This window comes from Macrotis lagotis, chromosome X (assembly GCF_037893015.1).
Source record: "Macrotis lagotis isolate mMagLag1 chromosome X, bilby.v1.9.chrom.fasta, whole genome shotgun sequence".
Taxonomy (NCBI): Eukaryota; Metazoa; Chordata; class Mammalia; order Peramelemorphia; family Peramelidae; genus Macrotis; species Macrotis lagotis.
The window spans coordinates 114,483,854-114,503,317 of NC_133666.1; the positions used below are offsets into that span (position 1 = coordinate 114,483,854).

The 19,464-nt window shown below is 36.6% G+C and overlaps 1 pseudogene; it reads right to left on the minus strand.

The window, feature by feature from the left end:
* Window positions 1-304: 304 nt before the first annotated feature.
* LOC141501379 (elongin-C pseudogene) lies at window positions 305-631 on the minus strand (annotated as a pseudogene).
* Between the last annotated feature and the right edge of the window lie 18,833 nt (window positions 632-19,464).

Genomic DNA, 19,464 nt, shown 5'->3' on the forward strand with positions numbered 1-19,464 from the left:
ACTCATTATAATCACTGTTCTAATATTTAAAACCACATCTAAAGGATAAGGTATAGCCATCTACTAATTGGCATATTTGTTTATTTATCATTTAGTGGAAATATCCTTATTTTATTTAAGTGGAAAAACAAATTTCAACTGATTTCTATGCAAAAGAAAGGCCTGAAAGTATCTGCTTTGCAATGAACTTTACAGTTCGCAACCACCACCTCCCTACCACATAACATGCTATATGAAAAACGTTACTAACTGAACTACGGGTATTAAATACTGAAAAAATTAAGTTTATTATAATTTATTTTATTTAACAATCTAGGAAGTTCGCAGCCATCAGCAATTCCAGTGCAATTTCAGGTGCAATTGGGAATTCAGGAATCTCTTTAGAGCTGTTAGTGTAGTGAACCTTGTAAGTAAAATACATGCATACTTTCGATAGCACATATGATGGAATTTCTCTAAAATTAACCTCATTGGTTTCATTTTCAGCAAACTGACCTGAGCCACTTAATAATATGGCTTTTATTGTTCCTGATGTCAAAGCATGCTCCCTTTTTACAATAAATTCATGACCATCAGAAGATATCAATTTCACATACATAGCATCTGGGCCTTCACACCCACCGTATGTTTTTTTTTTTCTCCATCCATTATCTCCTAATGAACTTATATTTTGTTTCCACAGAAATTTTAACAAAACACCTTCCTCTTACTATTTAATTCAGAGCTGGAAAGGGCCTCAGAGTCCAACTTGTCCATTCCCCTTTTTTTGTGAAACATGAAAACTGAGGCCCAAGACTACACATACTAAGTAGAGGAGCTTATTTTGGAAGCAGGGTCCTATCACTACAAATCCAGGAGCATTTCATCCATACTAGGTTTTCGTCGGTGCTGCAGCGACCGGGGCTCGGTCCCGGCTCACCGCCACAGCCCCTGCTCCCAGGGCCATCCTCCCACCGCGGGCCCCAGCCGCCTGCCGCCGTGTATTTTTACTTTTAAAGGAATTGATTTCTTTGATCAGTTTTTCATAATTTTCCTGCATGACTCTCATTTCTTTTTTTTTCATTTTTTCCTCCTCTCTTCTTTGGTTTTTAAATTCTTTTTAAAGTTCTTCTATGAGATTTTGGATTTCAGTCCAATTCATAGACTCTTTTTGAGACTTCCCCTGTGAGTAATTTTTTTACTGTTTATTTCTTCCAAGGGGGCACTATTATCATCTTTATCTGATAATAGCTTTCCAAAGTGAGTGCTTTTTTTTTATCTTTTTTGCTCATTTTGATTGTTCAAGCTCTGCTCCTGGGATAGAGGAAGTATAGACCCAAGCTTTTTCTGTTGGGGCTGAAATATGTTCCCTGGTTTGTCATTGCCTAAGATGTGGCCAAAACAGTCCAGCTGAGATTTATTTCCACCTTTATGAGCAGGTTCTGCCTGCATAGTGGTTTGTTCCTAACTCAAGTCTGTCTTTTGTCCACATGTTCCCAGGGTTCTGACCTTGTTTGGGGTTGGCACCTCCCTGCTGATTCACTATCTACCTGCCAGTACTTATGCTGTCAAACTGTCAGGACCTGGATATGGCTAAATGCCTCCCACTTGCTCTCCCACTCTCAAGCCTATTTGGGCTTTACTTCCCCTTCTCCCCCCCAAAAAAGTAGATCTTCACTGAAGATCCTCCACAACCATGTCTACAATTAAATACTTCTTTGGATGTTCTCCTTTTCTTAGTGGGATCTGTAGTTTGAATGTCATAGTAGAGGCTTCTTTAAACTTTGATATGGAAAAGCTCCGGGAGCATGTTAGCTTCATGCCACCATTTTAGCTTCCCCCTGGAAGCCTCTAGAAATAAAGTTTCAGAGAACAATGCAAATTGAATACATGACCAAGAAAAACTCTTGGCAGAGTTAAAGAAATAGAGAAGTAATAGAGAAAAAGTAGGGAAAATACATGAGAATGATGAGAGAATGAAAAGAGATATAATGACGTGGTAAAAATGGAACAAAATGCTAAAGAAAATAGGACCTTAAAAACAGAAACAATAAAATGGATTAAAAGAAGTACCAAAATTTACTCAAGAACTCCTTAAAAAAACAGAATTAGCAATGAAATCTAATGATGGGGCATAGACATAAAGACATCAAGAAATAATAAAACAAGGCAAAAATAATGAAAATGGAGAACAAAATGTGAACTGTATAATCAGATAAGCAACTGATCTCAAAAATATTGGGGAGAGATAATTAAAATATTATTGTATTAACAATCATGATCACACTTAAGGCTTAGGTATTATATTTCAAGAAATTATAAAGGAAAACTACCTTGTCATCTTAAAGATCCCCAGATGAAACCTTTCAGACACATATATTCTAAGTACAGTGCTGCGAGTTAAAGCACAAAATATTGCAAGAAGAGAAAAAGAAACCATTCAAATATCATGGAACAAAAGTCAGAATCATATAAGATTTATCAAATTTCACATAAAAGTAGCTGAGGATCGGCCAAGGTGGCAGAGGGATGTCAGACACTATTTTAAGATCTCTAGGGTTTACCTCAATCCCAACAAGAATGAAGGTTCTTTTCTCCAGAAGTCTATAATATCTAAGTTTTCAATCATTCTATTCACCTCATTAGCTTATTTTTTGTTTATTGTATGGTTAAATTTACCTCATTCTGAGAGAAGGGAAGTTGAGGTCAAAAAAACAAACAAACAAACAAACAAATAAATAAATAAATGGAAATGGAAATGGAAAAGGAAAAGGAAATGGAAATGGAAATGGAAATGGAAATGGAAATGGAAATGGAAATGGAAAAAATGGAGCCAAGGACTTGGACTATATAACCAATAAAACTTACCCAGAAACAGTATAATTCTTCAAGTAAAAAGTGGATATTTGGGAGGCAGAGCCAAGATGGTGACAAGAGAGGATCTTCTCTTAGATGTTCTCTCTTAAAACTTTTCAGCTAAGAACTCTAATTAAATTTTCAAGAGACAGAACCCACAGAGGGACCCAGTGAATCAGTTCTCCAACTCATGGTAACCTGGAAAAGAGCAGAAAGTCTCTGCCTCCCCGGATTGGAGGAGCAGCCCGACAGAGGGGTGGCCCACCAGAGCAAGGAGCTTCAGCCTCCCAGAGGCAGCCCCAGGGCGCTGGGAGCCAAGGCTCTTAGCAGCAGGGGGAGTTTCCTGATTTACACCCCAGGGAGTAGCAGGCACAACTTGGGGGATCAGCAGGGGACCTTTGCCAGAGTGAGCAGGTGAAACCCAGCCCTCAGGGCACACAGTGAGCAGTGTGGTCACAGCAGCTTAGATCCAGGAACAGGAAGCAGAAACTGGTAATCAGCAGCCCCCAGGGCATGAGAACAGAGCCTAAGGAGGGATCAGAAAGAGACTGCCGAGCTCTGTCCTCTGTCCCTGGAACAGGACTCTGGGGTTCTGACCACATTCAGATCCTGATCACAGTCTAAGTGCCCCATAGAATAGCAGGGACCCCCACACCTCAGCCCCATGGCAGAGGGTGGTGTTTATGGTCATTCACAAACCAGGAGGGAGGACAGAGCCTCACACACTGAAATCCTTGTGGGGTGCCCCAAAAGCTCAGGAAGCACCCCCAAACCAGGGTCAGGTTGGGGAAATGAGTAAGCAGAGAAAAAAAGAGGAACACCATTGAGAAATACTTTGCCTGTGATCCCAAGAAAGATCAAAACACTCAATCTGAAAATGAGGAAGTCCAAGCTCTTACATCTAAAGACACAAATAAAAACAGAAATTGGGCTCAGGCTATGATAGAGCTCAAAAAAGATTTTGAAAATCAAGTGAGGGAGATAGAAGGAAAATTGGGAAAAGAAATGAGAGAGATGTAGGAAAAACATGAAAATGAAGTCAGCAGCTTAGTCAAAGAGAACCAAAAAAATGCTGAAGAAAATAGCATGCTAAAAACCAGCTTAGGTCAAAAGTATAAAACAGTTCAAATAGTTATTGAGGAGAAGAATGCTTTAAAAAGCAGAATTGGCCAGATGGAAAAGGAGCTAAGAAAGCTCTCTAAGGAAAACAAATCCTTCAGACAAAGAATGGAACTCAGGGAGATTGCTGATTTTACAAGAAATCAGGAGTCAATATTTCAAAACCAAAAGAATGAAAAATTAGAAGAAAATGTGAAACATCTCCTTGAAAAAAACAACTGATATGGAAAACAGATTTAGGAAAGATAATTTAAAAAATATTGGGGGGGGCGGAGCCCAGATGGTGACATGAAAGGATCGAGTCTTAGGAGCTCTCTGATAAAAACTCATAAACTAAGGACTCTAACTAAACTTTCAAGAGACAGAACCCACAAAGGGACCCAGTGAGGCAGTTCTCCTACTCAAGGTAACCTGGAAAAGAGCAGAAAGGCTCTGCTCCCGGGGCCGGCCTGCCAGATGGGGTGGCCTGCCAGAGCCAAAGAACTTCAGCCTCTCGGAGGCAGCCCCAGGGTGCTGGGAGCTGCAACTCACAGCAGTGGGGGAGTCTCCTGAGCTACACCCCAGGGAGCAGCAGGCACAAAGTGGGGGAACAGCGGGGGACCTCTGCCAGAGTGAGCACATGAAGCCCAGCCCTCAGGGCACACAGGGAGCAGCTTGGTCTTTCAGCAGCCCAGACAAGAAAACAGAAGCAGGCGGAGCCAGTAAGCAGGAGCCCCCAGGGCATGAGCCTATTAAGCTGAGGGAGGGGAGTGAAGAAAGAGAGACTGACAAGCTCTGTCCTCTGCCCCTGGAACAGGACTCTGGGGCTCTGACCACATTCAGATCCTAATCTCAGTCTAGGCCCTCCCATAGAACAACAGGGCCCCGCCACCTCAGCCCCGTGGCAGAGGGAGGTGCTTATGGTCATTCACAGACCAGGAGGAAGGACAGAGCCTCACACACTGAGACCCTTGTGGGAGTGTCCCAAAAGCTCAGGGAGCACCCTAAAAAACAGGCTTAGACTGGGAAAATGAACAAGCAAAGAAATAAGAGGAAGGCCATTGAGAAATATTTTGCAAATGAGCCCAAGAAGGATCAAAATACTCAGTCTGAAGATGAAGAAGCACAAGCTCCTGCATCTAAAGAGTCCAAGAAAAACAGAAATTGGGCTCAGGCTATGATAGAGCTCAAAAAAGACTTTGAAAATGAAATGAGGGAGTTGGAAGAAAAACTGGGAAAAGAAAGAAGAGAGATACAAGAAAAACATGAAAATGAAGTCAGCAGCTTAGTCAAGGAAATCCAAAAAAATGCTGAAGAAAATAGCATGCTAAAAACAAAGCTTAGGTCAAATGGATAAAAGAGTTCAAAAAGTTATTGAGGAGAAGAATGATTTGAAAAGCAAAATTGGCCAGATGGAAAAAGAGATAAGAAAACTCTGAGGAGAACAAATCCTTCAGACAAAGAATAGAATTCAGGGAGATTGATGAATTTACCAGAAATCAGGAATCAATACTTCAAAACCAAAAAAATGAAAAATTAGAAGAAAATGTGAAATATCTCATTGAAAAAACAACTGATATGGAAAACAGATTTAGGAAAGATAATTTAAAAATTATTGGAATACCTGAAAGTCATGATTAGGAAAAGAGCCTTGAAATCATTTTCAAAGAATTGCTACAGGAAAATTGCCCTGATATTCTAGAAGCAGAGGGCAAAATAGAAATGGAGAGCATCCACCGATCCCCCCAAGAAAGAGATCCCAAAAAACCAACCCCCAGGAATATTATAGCCAAGTTCCAGAATTCCCAAGTCAAAGAGAAAATATTACATGCAGCCAGAAGGACACAGTTCAAATATCGTGGAGCTGAAGTCAGGATCACACAGTACTTAGCAGCAACTACATTGGAAGCTCATAGAGCTTGGAATACAATATACTGGAAGGCAAAAGAGCTTAGAATGCAGCCAAAAATGAAGTACCCAGCAAGGCTGAATGTCCTCTTCCAGGGAAAAAGATGGAATTTCAATGAACCAAGGCAATTTCAAAGGTTCCTTTTGGAATGGCCAGAGCTGAACAGAAGGATTGATCTTCAGATACAGGACTCAGGTGAAACATGGAGATTGGAGGAGAGGGGCGAAATATGAGGGCCTTAATGAGGATGAACTGCATGTATAGAAAAATGATACTGATAATATTCATATGAACCATCTCAGTTAATAGAGCAGGTAGAGGGAGCTTTTATAGTTGAAGCACAGGAGAAAGCTGAATTCGAAGATAAAATATGGTGTAAAAATGGAGTCGATAGGAAAAAAAGGGAAATGGAATGGGAAAAAGAAAAAAGGAGAGGGGGAATAGTCCAAGATATTTCACATAAGATTTTTTTTATTACAATGAGCTATTGCAATGATATGGAAGGGGGGAGGCAAGGGGGAATGAGGGAACCTTTGCTCTCATCAGAGATGGCTAGGAGAGAAAACAGCATATATACTCAATGGAGTATAGACATCTGGAGTAAGAAGGAGGGGGGAGCAGGGGGAAGGGGTAGGGATGTGAATAAAGGAGGAGAGGGTGGACCATGGGGGGACAGTGGTCAGGTATAACACATTTTCTTTTTTACTTCTTGCAAGAGGCTGGGATTGGATGGCCTGCCCAGGACTATAGGGCCAGGTGGATTCTGGGCCTAAGAGGTGGTATGGGGGCTCAGGGCTTCTTGGCCCCAGGACCAGGGATCTGTCTGCTGTGCCACTCAGCGACCCTACAGCAGAGTCAGAGTGAAAGGAGAGAGAAAATATAGTACATGGTAGTAGAGAAATAAGAAAGGAGGGAGTTGTGATCAGCAATGGCAAACTTGGAAAAATATGGAAGTAACTTTTGTGATGGACTTATCATAAAAAATGTCATCCACCCAGGACAGAGCTGATGGTGTTGGACCAAAGACTGAAGCACATCTTTTGTTATTATTATTTGGGGGAGGGTGCAGGGCAAATGGGGCTGGGTGGCCTGCCTGGAGCCACATAGCAGGGTGATCTTTGGGTGTCTGGGGCCGGATTCGAACCCAGGTGCTCCTGGCTCAAGGGCCAATTGCTCTGTCTGCCACCCAGCCACCCCTACTATTACTATTTTATTTTATTTTGGGTTGGGTTTTTTGTTTGTTTTTCTTCTTATTGGTTTTTGCAGGGCAGTGGGGATCGGGTGGCTTGCATGTCACATGGCTGGGTGATTATTGGGTTTACGAGGCTGCATATGGACTCAGGTGCTCGTGGCTCCAGGGCTGGTGCTTCATCCCTTATGCCACCTGGCCATACCTACAATTATTACTATTATTTTTTTAATTTATTTTTTTTCTCTCCCCTTTACTTTTTCGCCCAAGTCTATCTATATTCATGGGGGGAGGGGAAATTTGTTTACTTGTAAACAAGTATATTTTTTTAATGTAAAAAAAATTTGTACAAAATGAGAATAAAAAATAAATTAAAAAAATAAAAAAAAATGTTATAGCCAAATGCCAGAACTTCCAAGTCAAAGAGAAAAGATTACAAGCAGCCAGAAAGACACAACTCAAATATCATGGAGCTGCAGTCAGGATCACACAGGACTTAATAGCAACTACACTAAAAGCTCATAGGGCTTGGAATATAATATACTGGAAGGCAAAAGAGCTTAGAATGCAACCAAGAATCAACTGCCCAGCAAAACTGAATGTCCTCTTCCAGGGAAAAAGATGGACTTTCAATTAACCAGGGGAATTTCAAATGTTCCTGTTGGAATGGCCAGAGCTGAACAGAAGGTTTGATCTTCAAATACAGGACTCAGATGAAGCACAAAGATTGGAGGAGAAGGGGAAAATATGAGGGACTTAATGATTATGAACTGCATGTATTCCTGCATAGATCAATGACACTGATAATACTCATATGAACCTTCTCATTTAATAGAGCAGGTAGAAGGAGCTTTTATCGATGAAGCACAGGAGAAAGCTGAATTTGAAGATAAAATGTGGTGTAAAAATGGAGTCAATAGAAAAAAAAGGGAACTATAATGGGAGAAAGAAAAAAGGAGAGGGGGAATAAGCTAAGATATTTCATATGATAAGATTTTTCTTTATTACAATGAGCTATTGCTATGATATGGAAGGGGGGAAGGCAAGGGGGAATGAGGGAATCTTCGCTCTCTCATCAGAGGTGGCTGGAAGAGGAATTGCATATATACTCAGTGGGGTATAGACATCTGGAGTAAGAAGGAGAGGGGGGGGATGGGGGAAGGGGTGGGGATGTGAATGATGGAGGAGAGGATGGACCATGGGGGGAGAGTGGTCAGATATAACATATTTTTTTTTTTACGTCTTGCAAGGGGCTGGAATTGGATGCCCTGTCCAGGACCATAAGGCCAGGTGGATGCAGGGCCTAAGGGGTGGTATGCGGGCTTGGGGCCTCTTGGCCCCAGGGCCAGGGATCTCCCTGCTGGGCCATGCAGCTACCCTACAGCAGAGTCAGTGTGAAAGGAGAGAGAAAATATAGTAAGTCGTAGTGGAGAAGTGCGAAAGGAGGGAGTTGCAATTAGCAATGGCAACAGTGGAAAAATACAGAAGCAACTTTTGTGATAGACTTATCATAAAGAATGTGATCCACCTGTGACAGAGTTGGTGGGGTTGAAACACATACTGAAACACTGTTTTATTATTATTATTTTGGGGGGTGCAGGGCAAATGTGGCTGGGTGGCCTGCCTGGGGCTGCACAGCTGAGTGATCATTGGGTGTCTGAGGTCAGATTTGGACCCCGGTGCTCCTGGCTCAATGGGCAGTGCTCTGTCCACCACCCGGCCATCCCTACTACTATTAACATTTTATTTTGGGTCTTTTTTTTCTTTTTTTGATTTTTGCAGGGCAATGGGATTGGGGTGGCTTGAATGGGGGGTCACACAGCTGGGTGATTGTTGGGTGTATGGGGCCAGATCTGGGCTTGGGTGCTCCTGGCTCCAGGGCTTGTGCTTTGTCCACTGCACCACCTGGTCTTACCTACAATTATTACTATTATTTTTTTATTTTAATTTTAATTTTTTTCTCTCCCCTTTATCACTCAAGTGAGTCTATATTTTTTGGGGGGGGTTATTTTGTTTACTCTTAAACAAGAATATTTTATTAATGTATAAAAAATTATTTGTACAAAATGAGAATAAATAAATAATTTTTTAAAAGTGGATATTTAATCAAATAGAGTACTTCCAAATATTCCTGAGGGCACCATTAGAGCTGAAAAGAAAATTTTATATTAAATTCTAAGTGGAAGAGAAGCATAATAAAGGAAAAAAAGGAAAGAGAAATCAGAAGGGATACAAGAAGGTTAAAATTTTTCCATCCTTTTGTAGAAAAATAATACACAATAACTTCTAAGAACATTATCATTATTAGGATAATTAGAAGAAATCTCTATAGACAGAGAATATGGCTGAGTCAATTATGTTGAGATGATGTTAAAAAAAATGAAAGCATGGGAAAACAGTATGCTTTGAGAAATTGAGAGATAAAGTTGGGGGACTTATTTCATATTAAAAGAGTTTTTCAAGAAGAGTTTTTATAGTGGAAATGTAAATGGTAGGAGTATACCAGATACATACATACATATATATATATGTATATATATATATATATATACATATATATATATGTATGTATGTATGTATGTATGTATGTATATAAACACTGAATTGGGTCTAGAAATCTATTTTACTCAGCAGCGACATAGGAGAGAAAGGGAATATAAGAAAGAATGGACTGTTAAAAGGGAGGGCACATTAAGGTTGGCAGTAGACAGACATGAGACAAACTTTTAGGAGGGAGAGAGTAAAAAGAGAAAGGGAAGAACAGAAGAAAAATGGATGGAGGGAAATACACAGTTATGTATCATAACTATGAAATTGAATGAGGTGAACTTACCCATAAAATGGATTTGATTACCAGAATGTATGAGCAGAATCCAACAAATAAGAGACAAATGTGAAAAAGATATGAACACAGAATTAAAATAAGGAACTGAAGTAGAATCGATTTTCTTTTAACTGAAGTATAAAAAAGGAAAGGATATCAATCATGATTTCAGAAAAAGTAAAAAATAGACTTAATTATTATAAATAATCAGGAAAATTGTTTTGTCATCAAGGTGCCATAAAGAATAAGGTAATAAGAATTAAATATAGCAACTTTTTCCTGATAAAATTCTTATTTCTCAAAGACAAAGGAATTAAATCAAATTTAAAAAATAAGAGTCATTCCATAATTGATAAATAATCAATGGAGTTGAACAGGGAGTTTTTAGAAAAAAGAAATCAATGCTATCTTCAATCATGTAAAAAAATGCTCCGAATCACTATTTATTTGAGAAATGCAAATGAAAAGAACCAATAAAAATGAAAAGTTCTGGAAGGAATGTTGAAAAAAATAGATACAGTAATGAATTGTTGACAGAATTGTGAATTTTTCCAACCATTCTGGGAAAAAATTTGGAACTTAGCTCAAAGCTCTTTATAACTAACATACTCATTGACCTAGCAATATCATTACTAGGTCTGAATTCCGAACAGATCAAAGAAAAAAGAAAAGTATCTATTTATTTAAATGTACATTTATATATTTGTAGCAGCTTTTTTTATGGTGGCAAATAAACAGTAATTGAGGGGATGTCCTTCAATTGGGAAACTGTCACTTCTAGGATTATATTCCAAAGATAACAAAAAAAAGAGAATATGACTTATTTGTTCAAAAATATTTTTAGCAGCTCCTTTTTAGTGGCTATAAATTGGAAATCAAAGGGATGCCCATCAATTTAAAATAGCTAAACAAGTCATGAAATATGTGTTGGAATCTAATTGCACTGTAAGAAATGATAAGCAGAATGATTTCAGAAAAAACTTGGAGAAATTTACATAAACTGATGGAAAGTGAAGTGAACATAACCAAGAAGTTTGTAAATGTGAACAATATTGCATAATGAAGAACTGTGAATAACTTGACTATTTTCAACAATACAATATTCCAAAACAATCCCAAAGGACTAATGATGAAGGATACTATCCCTCTTCAGAGAAAGAACTGATATTGATGCTTTTTTCTTTTATTTTAGTCTTTGTGGACATAATGACAAATGTGGAATATTTTACATAATCGCACATATATAACCTATATCTGATTGCTTACCAATTTATGGAGCAGGAGGAGTTAAGGAATGGAGGGAGAAATAGAATTTGGAGGTCAAAACTTTTTTTTTGAAAAGTGTAAAATATTCTTTTGATGTGTAACTGGGGAAAAATTAAAAACAATAAATTTAAAATAAGAAATGAGGAACATGATGATTTCCCCAAAAAAATTAATTATAAATCACCTCAAAAATCAAACCCTGGAAAAACTTAAATGAACATATTGAAGAATTAAATGAACTGCCTCAGAAGATCATTGTATTGTAACAATGATCAACTGAAAGAAAAGACTTAACTAATCTGCTCAAGAAGGTGATCTAAGACATTTCTAAAGGACTTAAGTTGAAAATGCTATCTAATTCTTTAAAAAAACTGATGACACTGAAAAGGAAATAACATAATTTTCTCACTTTGTTTTCCTTACTTTTTAGCAATAAGGCTAAAAATTATGTTTTGCATGATTTTATATGTATATAAGAATATATTCATATTTCTTGCCTTCTCAGTGACTGGGGGAGGGGCTGGAGGATAGGAGATTATTTAGTACTCAATTTTTTAAAATGACTGTTAAAATGAAATTTTAAAATAAAATTACATCATATTTTGAAATTTGCTATCATGAAAAATATTATTTAATTAAAATTATATTTATAATTATATATTTACATATAATTCACATACATATTTATATCTTGGCAAGATACTACAAATAAACCACTGGATGTAGTTATAGCTGTACAGAAAAAAGAAAAAGAGAAGCCTGAATTATTTTTGGAAAATGGCATAGCGTTTTTTCCCATTCCCAGGATTCTCTTTAACATAAATGCTTGTCTTAATAACACATATAGGGTTTCAGTATAACTTCATATTACCACATCCTATAGCCTTGGAATAACTGATAATGATGATTACCATATGGGTAACATTGAAGAAATAAGTGTTAGCAGATTGAATATATAATATTCAGAAAAATTGATGTAAAAAATGTCAGTAGAGTATGGTATAGACCTTTTCAAATGTGCTGGTCATAGAACAAGAATAATAAGTAACTGATGGAGAAAAACCAGATTTAGGCCTGTAGCAAATTTCATAGCTTCCCTGTGGCAGATTCATGGAAGAGCATAGACAAGTATCTCAAAGGAAAGATATACCTGGGCAGGATGTCAGCTGAACTGTTGCAGGGAAAACCCACCTTGATGAAATAACAGATCAATCAGTGTCATAAAACACGGGTATTCTGAAATATAAAATTCCTCTATTAAATTCTAACTTTGAAACCTGTCATGGAAGTGGTCAGAAGTATACTTGAGTTCTTGAAGCTCTGTCATAAGAAAAGCAACTCTGGCAACTCCTATCAATTGGAAAATTTGAGCAATTCCCCAGTAACAGGTTGGACCAATCAGGTTATATGCAGAAAGTTTAACACCAAAAGACTCATCACCAAGCAATCTTAGACACAAAAAACAACTTGTGATCACAAATATAGAAAGACAGGAATCTATATTGGTAGAAGAAATTGTCACACTGAGGAAATCATGGATCACATATGAAGTGATGGCAACATTGATATATTAAATTTAGGAACATTTTATTTCTGTTTTAATCAAATGTTGGAGAAACACTCTTTAACTATTTTTCAGGCAATAGAGTTCTTCCCCCTGCTTTATTTTTAATATTCTTGTACTACCCATTAAGGCCATTAAGAATGAAGATGGAAAATGGAGGGGTATGCAAAATGTGCCACATTTTATCATTTATTCTCTGTCTTAAATATATTATCACAAAATCTATGTTCACACATGAGTGAACATAATAGTTTTAGTCTTTTTAAAATTAAAAAAAGATAGAGAGATGAGAAATAGATTTGATAATTATTGGGTCTGAAATGTTATTTGTGTCTTACATTGTTAAGTAATTTTTTAAAAATTTCATTCAATTTCAATTTTTAAAATATTACATGTAGCTAATGTCAAGTACGGCAAGGAATCATTTTGATTTGTCACAATGAACTTGGTGAAAACACTGCTAAATAGCTATAATTTCATTTTTAGCTTCAGGTAGAATGGATGTTGCATTGGAAAGTTGCCTCAGGCAATGTCCAAACCAGTAAAGACAAAGTAGGGGAAATGATCAGAAGACAGCAGTGACAACTGTATTCAATCTCATTTCCATTTGGTCTCACTAGAATTATAGCCTACCATTCATTGCTCTTATTCGTGTGGTCTGCAAACCTTTATTTGAAAAGTAAATTTTGTTTGAAAAGTAAAATTATCTGACCATCTGACTTTCTAAATATTCTACCGACAAGACACTCCTCCTTGCTCCAAGGTTTCTTTCTGGTTGTTGTCTATGACTGGAATGCTCTCCCTCTTCCAATTCAATTAATGATCTCCCTTGCTTCCTTTGCATTCCAACTCAAATTCCATCTTCTAGAGGAAGCCTTCCTTCAACCCTATTAATTTCAGTGCCTTTTTCTCTTTTAATTATTTTCTATTTATCTGATATATAATTTGCTTTGTTTATATTTACTTGAATTTTTCTCCCTCTTTAGATAGCAAACTCCTGAAGGCAGAAACTGTTGCTCACCTCTTTTTGTATCCCACTGTGCTTATCATACTGCTGAGCATTTTAGTAAGTGCTCAATAAAAAAGTATTATCAATTGATTAACATAAGTTGAGAATAAATAAAAAATTACCTCATTTGGGAAATTTTTCCATGTCTCCTTAGCAAAGTGATGCTAGATTTTTGGAGTTTTTACCCATTTTGTTTTGGTTTAATCTTCACTGAAACTTTCAAAGGATGCGTCATTTTGTAGGGCCTTTTCAAATAATCCTGTATGTATTCAGCTGATTAAGAACTTTTATGATGGGTACTATTTTTGTTTTATTCTTTCATTTCATTTCCAATGCCTATCTTGTACATAGTACCTTGTATATTATAAAATTAATATTTGTAGATTTAAATGAACAGAATATAACCTCCTAAGCCTATATATGAAGAAACTTTGACCCAGAATGATGAAGTGAATTTCTATCTATTAAAATTTTCCACACACAGTAGGTGTTCAGGAAGAGTTGCCTAATTAACAAATTTGGGAGGGAAGACACAGCATTTAAAGTTGGATGACCAAGATTCAAAATCTGATTCTGTTACTTCCTAGTTGTCAGATTGTGGACAAAAAAAAAAACCTTATCTTTTTGTATTAATTTCTACTGAAGAAAGAATAATTTGCAAAAAGGGAATAATCCTTACCTATCTGTAAAAAAAAGAATAAGCATAATTTCATTATTTGCCTCTTGGTTCTGTGGGAAGGAAAGCTCTTTACAAATTTTAAAATGTTATCTAATACTTCTTATTACTTGTATCCAAAACCAAAAATGTGTTTGCAATTTTCTGATTCTCACTATAGTCTTCTGTCCTTTTCACTATAGTTTCCCTCCTATTTAATACACAAATTTAACTCTTAAATGACTACCAAGCTCTTGGTCACTAATAGTGATATTGGGGTGTCTAGGTGGCACAGTGGTATCATAGAGCACTGGCCCTGGAGTCAGGAGTACCTGAGTTCAAATCTGGCCTCAGACACTTAATAATTACCTAGCTGTGTGGCCTTGGGCAAGCCACTTAACCCCATTGCCTTGCAAAAAAACACTTTTAAAAATAAAAGAAATAATAATAATAATAGTGATAGTGGAATCTACCTCCCAAGATTGTTGTGAGGACCAAATAAAATATCTGCAAAATGCTTAACATAGTAATTGAAACATAATAGGCACTTAATAAATGTTTGTTTCCTTGCTTCCTACTTTTTTATTGCATTTCTTTTTCATAGAATTTTAATAAAAATACTTAAATTTTCCTGTAAACAATTTTTAGATAGGCTATAGACAGTTTGGGTATAAAGGGAACAGAAAATGAACTGTAATATAAAGTTAAAAGTTCAAATAACATTGTAAAAGATAAAAGTTGATAATGCTTTTATACGTGAGCAATTGGGTGATTAAAAGAATCATAGAAAGAAGTTTTATTTATTAAAAGTTGAAAATTATGTATATTAAAAATTGTTTGCTTGGTTGGGTTCATAGATAAGTATCTTCCTGAGCTAAAATAGATCTATAGCACCTAGTATCTTAAATAAGACCCAACCTGTAACTACATTTGATCTCTCTGAAGACAATGGGATAGATGACACCACAAGACATTGTCAACTCTCAGCTCATTCTCATGTAAGAATTTAAGAAGTTAAAACTCACAATACTAAATGGCATTGTTGAATAATTAAGGGTTGTTGATTTCATAGGAGAGAACTGGAGTTGAAGAGATGTGATCCTTTACATCAAAAGTGAGTCTCTAAATACCCATACGATCTCATTTCAATCCACTGAAAATGAATGAAGTATAATGGGTGAAGGGCAAGCTATTTAGCCCTTTTTGCCACTTGGAGTTTAAGAGAGGATGAGTCCTCTCAAAAGTTGATGTTGCTCTCTACTGCCACCTCTGGTCTGAGATTAAAGAGCAAAGGAAAAACATTGGATTTTTTTAAATAGGTGCTTTACTGAGAGATCTTTGGATTCAAGTGAATTCATCAACTAGACATCCTCAAGATTGAAGAGGTGAATAAGTTCAACTTGACCTGTCTTGCTAATTGGATAATGAAGTATTATAGTGAATGAATAGCTGACTGGGCTGGTTTCTATCACAAAGAAAACCAACCTAGTAAACTTTTTATTTCTCTTACTTGAAGGGAAATGTTAGCTAAATTAAGAGTTAACATGTTCTCATGGCCATGTTTAGGGTCATTTAGTTCAAAGAGCCTGTAAATGTTTCATCAGTTCAAGAGTAGTAGAAAAAAATTGGCAAAGAACAGGAGGAGAACAGCTTGGCAAAGAATATCTATGCAGTTATTCATGAATAAACCAAGGAGGGTAATGCCTGAAGTCTGTCAGAGAACATCAGATTTCTTCATTCAAATATTTCCTTGTAAGGGTTTTGTAAATGTTTGCCTACTCTTCCCAAAATAAATTGAGTACTCTAAAAGGAGTGCATCTCAAATTTGTGCATGAATTTTGGTATGTTTATTTTGCATTTATTTGAATATATAAGCAACTTGATTTTATTATTTCTTTGGCCATATTTTTTTTTTTTTAGATTTTTCAAGGCAGTGGGGTTAAGTGGCTTGCCCAAGGCCACATAGCTAGGTAATTATTAAGTGTCTGAGGCTGGATTTGAACTCAGGTACTCCTGACTCCAGGGCCAGTGCTCCATCCACTGCACCACCTAGCCACCCCCTCTTTTGCCATATTTCAAAGTAAATTGCTAACTTAACATATAATTCTGTTCTCATTGTGTTTGACTATTGTTATACGAAGGAAACACATTGGTAGGGAATTGAGATTTAAAAAGATGATTAGAATGAGTGCAATATCCTCATTACAGAGTATCCCTGAGAGAACTAATAGACGTTTATCTGATAGACTTTCAATCATCCAGATATGTAAACATTCAGGGTTATCTTTAAATTTTTGTTATGACTCATCCCACAAAACTGATCAGATGAAAAATCTTGTCATACTAATCTCAATATCTATATAGCATACATTCCCCTTCTATCCACACACACTTTAAGTATCCTAGTAGTAATTCCCATCATATCTCAAACTCTGATCTGAGCTTAGACAATGTCTTTTAATTGTTCTCTGTACTTTCCCTCTCTCTACTCTGATAAATCCTCATATTCTTCTCCACAGTCATCAAAGACTTTCCTAATGTTCATGTCACACACAAATATATATGCACATACATACATGCACAAGCAACAATTTAATGGACTCTAGTTTTCTATTATTTTAAAAATTCTGCTTTAAAATATAAACTCTTATGCTTGACATTTAAATTTCCTTCCTGCTGTTTTCTATCCTATAACCTTATTACATAAGTTTCGGGTAGTCTGTGGCCTTTTTTTTTTTTAGCATACTGACCTTCTTTCCTTTCCTCACATGTGAATATTTCATCTATTATTTCTATGCCTTTGTCGACTCCCATCCCTGGAAAACACTCCCTTCTCTTCCTTTGATTGAAATCCCTGATTTCTGTTAAAAATCTGTGGACTTTAAACATGGCAAGTACTGTATAAGGGTACAGGGTAAAGGTCCTTTTGGTATTTAGGGAGACAGAGTCCTCACTCAAGGGACGAATATGTACAGTATTGTTCAGCCAGCGGAAATGCATGCTTGGAACATCAAATTCCTCAGCTTTGAATACTAAGGTGAACCCTGCCGCAAACCCTCTTGTTAAAGAACTGAATTTCTTGGCCAGGTTGATGGGAGGAAAGGAGATTAAGAAAAACAATGGCTATGAAACCAGAATCTTGAATATTTTACTACTGATGAAGAAGAATTTTCATACCAAGTCATCAAAATTCATGTAACCCAGGATCAGCAAAGAAATGAAGAGTTAACTTAGATCATGGGGGTGTGTGAGAACCATGATCAGCCCCAACAGAACACCAGAAAAGGTGACAAGTTTGTTGAACTGTAACAGTGGCCTGGCAAACTGTAACCCTGCCTACAGAAGAAATTTCTAGACATAGTTGCTTGACATTGTACTGGAATCCTCAGAGATGCTACCAGTTTTCTACCAAGTGGAGCCTTGATCTCATATACTTTTTTGTAGTGTGTCTGACTACACAAGCTTCCTTTTCTTGCTCAGAACTCTCCCAAAGGAGCACACATACACACACACACACACACACACAAACACACACACACACACCCATACTTACACATGGGTGCATATGTGCAGCACAATTCACTTGGCTAAATTCATTCTAATTTTTAAACTTGGAAAAAAAAGTCTCAATTCACTTTCAAGAAGTACCTACTTTGGGGCAGCTAGGTGGCACAGTGGATAGAGCCTCAGTCCTGGAATCAGGAATACTTGAGTTCAAATGTGACCTCAGACACCTGAAAATTGCCTAGCTGTGTGACCCTTGACAAGTCACTTAACCCCATTGCCTTGCCAAAAAGAGAAGTACCCACATCATAAGACTAAGTCTCTTAGGAAAAAGAATTTTTTTCTTTCATATTTGGTTCTACAGTGCCTAGCATAAAGTTTGGTACTTGTTTCTTAATAAATCCTTGCTGACAGGGGCAGCTAGGTGACATTGGCCCTGGAGTCAGGAATACATGAGTTCAAATAAGATACTCAGATACTTAAAAATTGCTTAGCTCTATGATCTTGAGCAAGTCACTTAACCCCATTGCCTTAAATAAATATTTTTTAAAAAATCTTTGTTGATAGATCAAGTGCTATCAAATAGAAAAATCACATAATTTTTATACATACAATGTGCTGAATATATATTTAGCATATGAGTATTTAAAAAGTGCTTTATTCCATAGATCCAAAAGTGGAGGCAAAATGACAGAGAGAAACTTTTTCCAGTTTTCCTCTGAAACAATAGACTATGGAGCAACAAAATCCAGAAAAAGACAAGCATGAAATAATTTTTCAGTTTAAGATATCTTAGAAGGATTTCAAGAAAGTTTTATCTCACTTGAATAAAAGTTGAGCACAGCCCAGAGCAGAGCAAAAAAAAAGCCCTAACCATTAAAAGCTATGTTGGTGACAGGGAAGATCAAAACATCACTTCAGAAGAGGAAAACAGTAGCAAAAAGCATCTATATGTGGTATGTCAAAAAGAATTATGAATTGGTATCAAGTCCGAAAAAGACCTCATAAATGGTTTTAAAAATCCAAGTAGTAGAAGGAAAATTGAGAAAAAGAATGTTATGCAGGAGAATTAAGATAAAAGAGTCAATGGCATGGAGAAAGAAGCACAAAAATTGGTTAAAGAAAACAATATTTTTAAAAGGAGAATTGACAAAATGGAAAAGGTGATACAAAAGTTCAACAAAGAATATCAATCCTTAAAAGTTAGCATTGAGCAAGTAGAAACTAATGAGCCTATAAAAGAATATCAAGAACTTACCAAATAAAATTAAAAGACTGGAAAAAACAAAAGAATATATCTAGTCCCTTATCATAAAAGCAACTAACCTGGGGAATAGATCCAGAAGAGAAAATTTAATAATTATTGGATTAACTGAAAGCCATGATTAAAAAAAAAAAAAACTTGGACAATATCTTTCAGGAAATTATAAAGGAAAACTGCCCTAATATCCTAGAAAGATAGAGTAAAATAGTCCTTGAAAGAATCTAGCAGTCACCACCTCAAAGAGATTCTAGAATAAAAACTCCAAGGAATACTGCAGTCAAAAGTTAAAGAATTATCAACTCAAGGAGAAAATACCATAGGCATTCAGAAAGAAATTATTTATATAC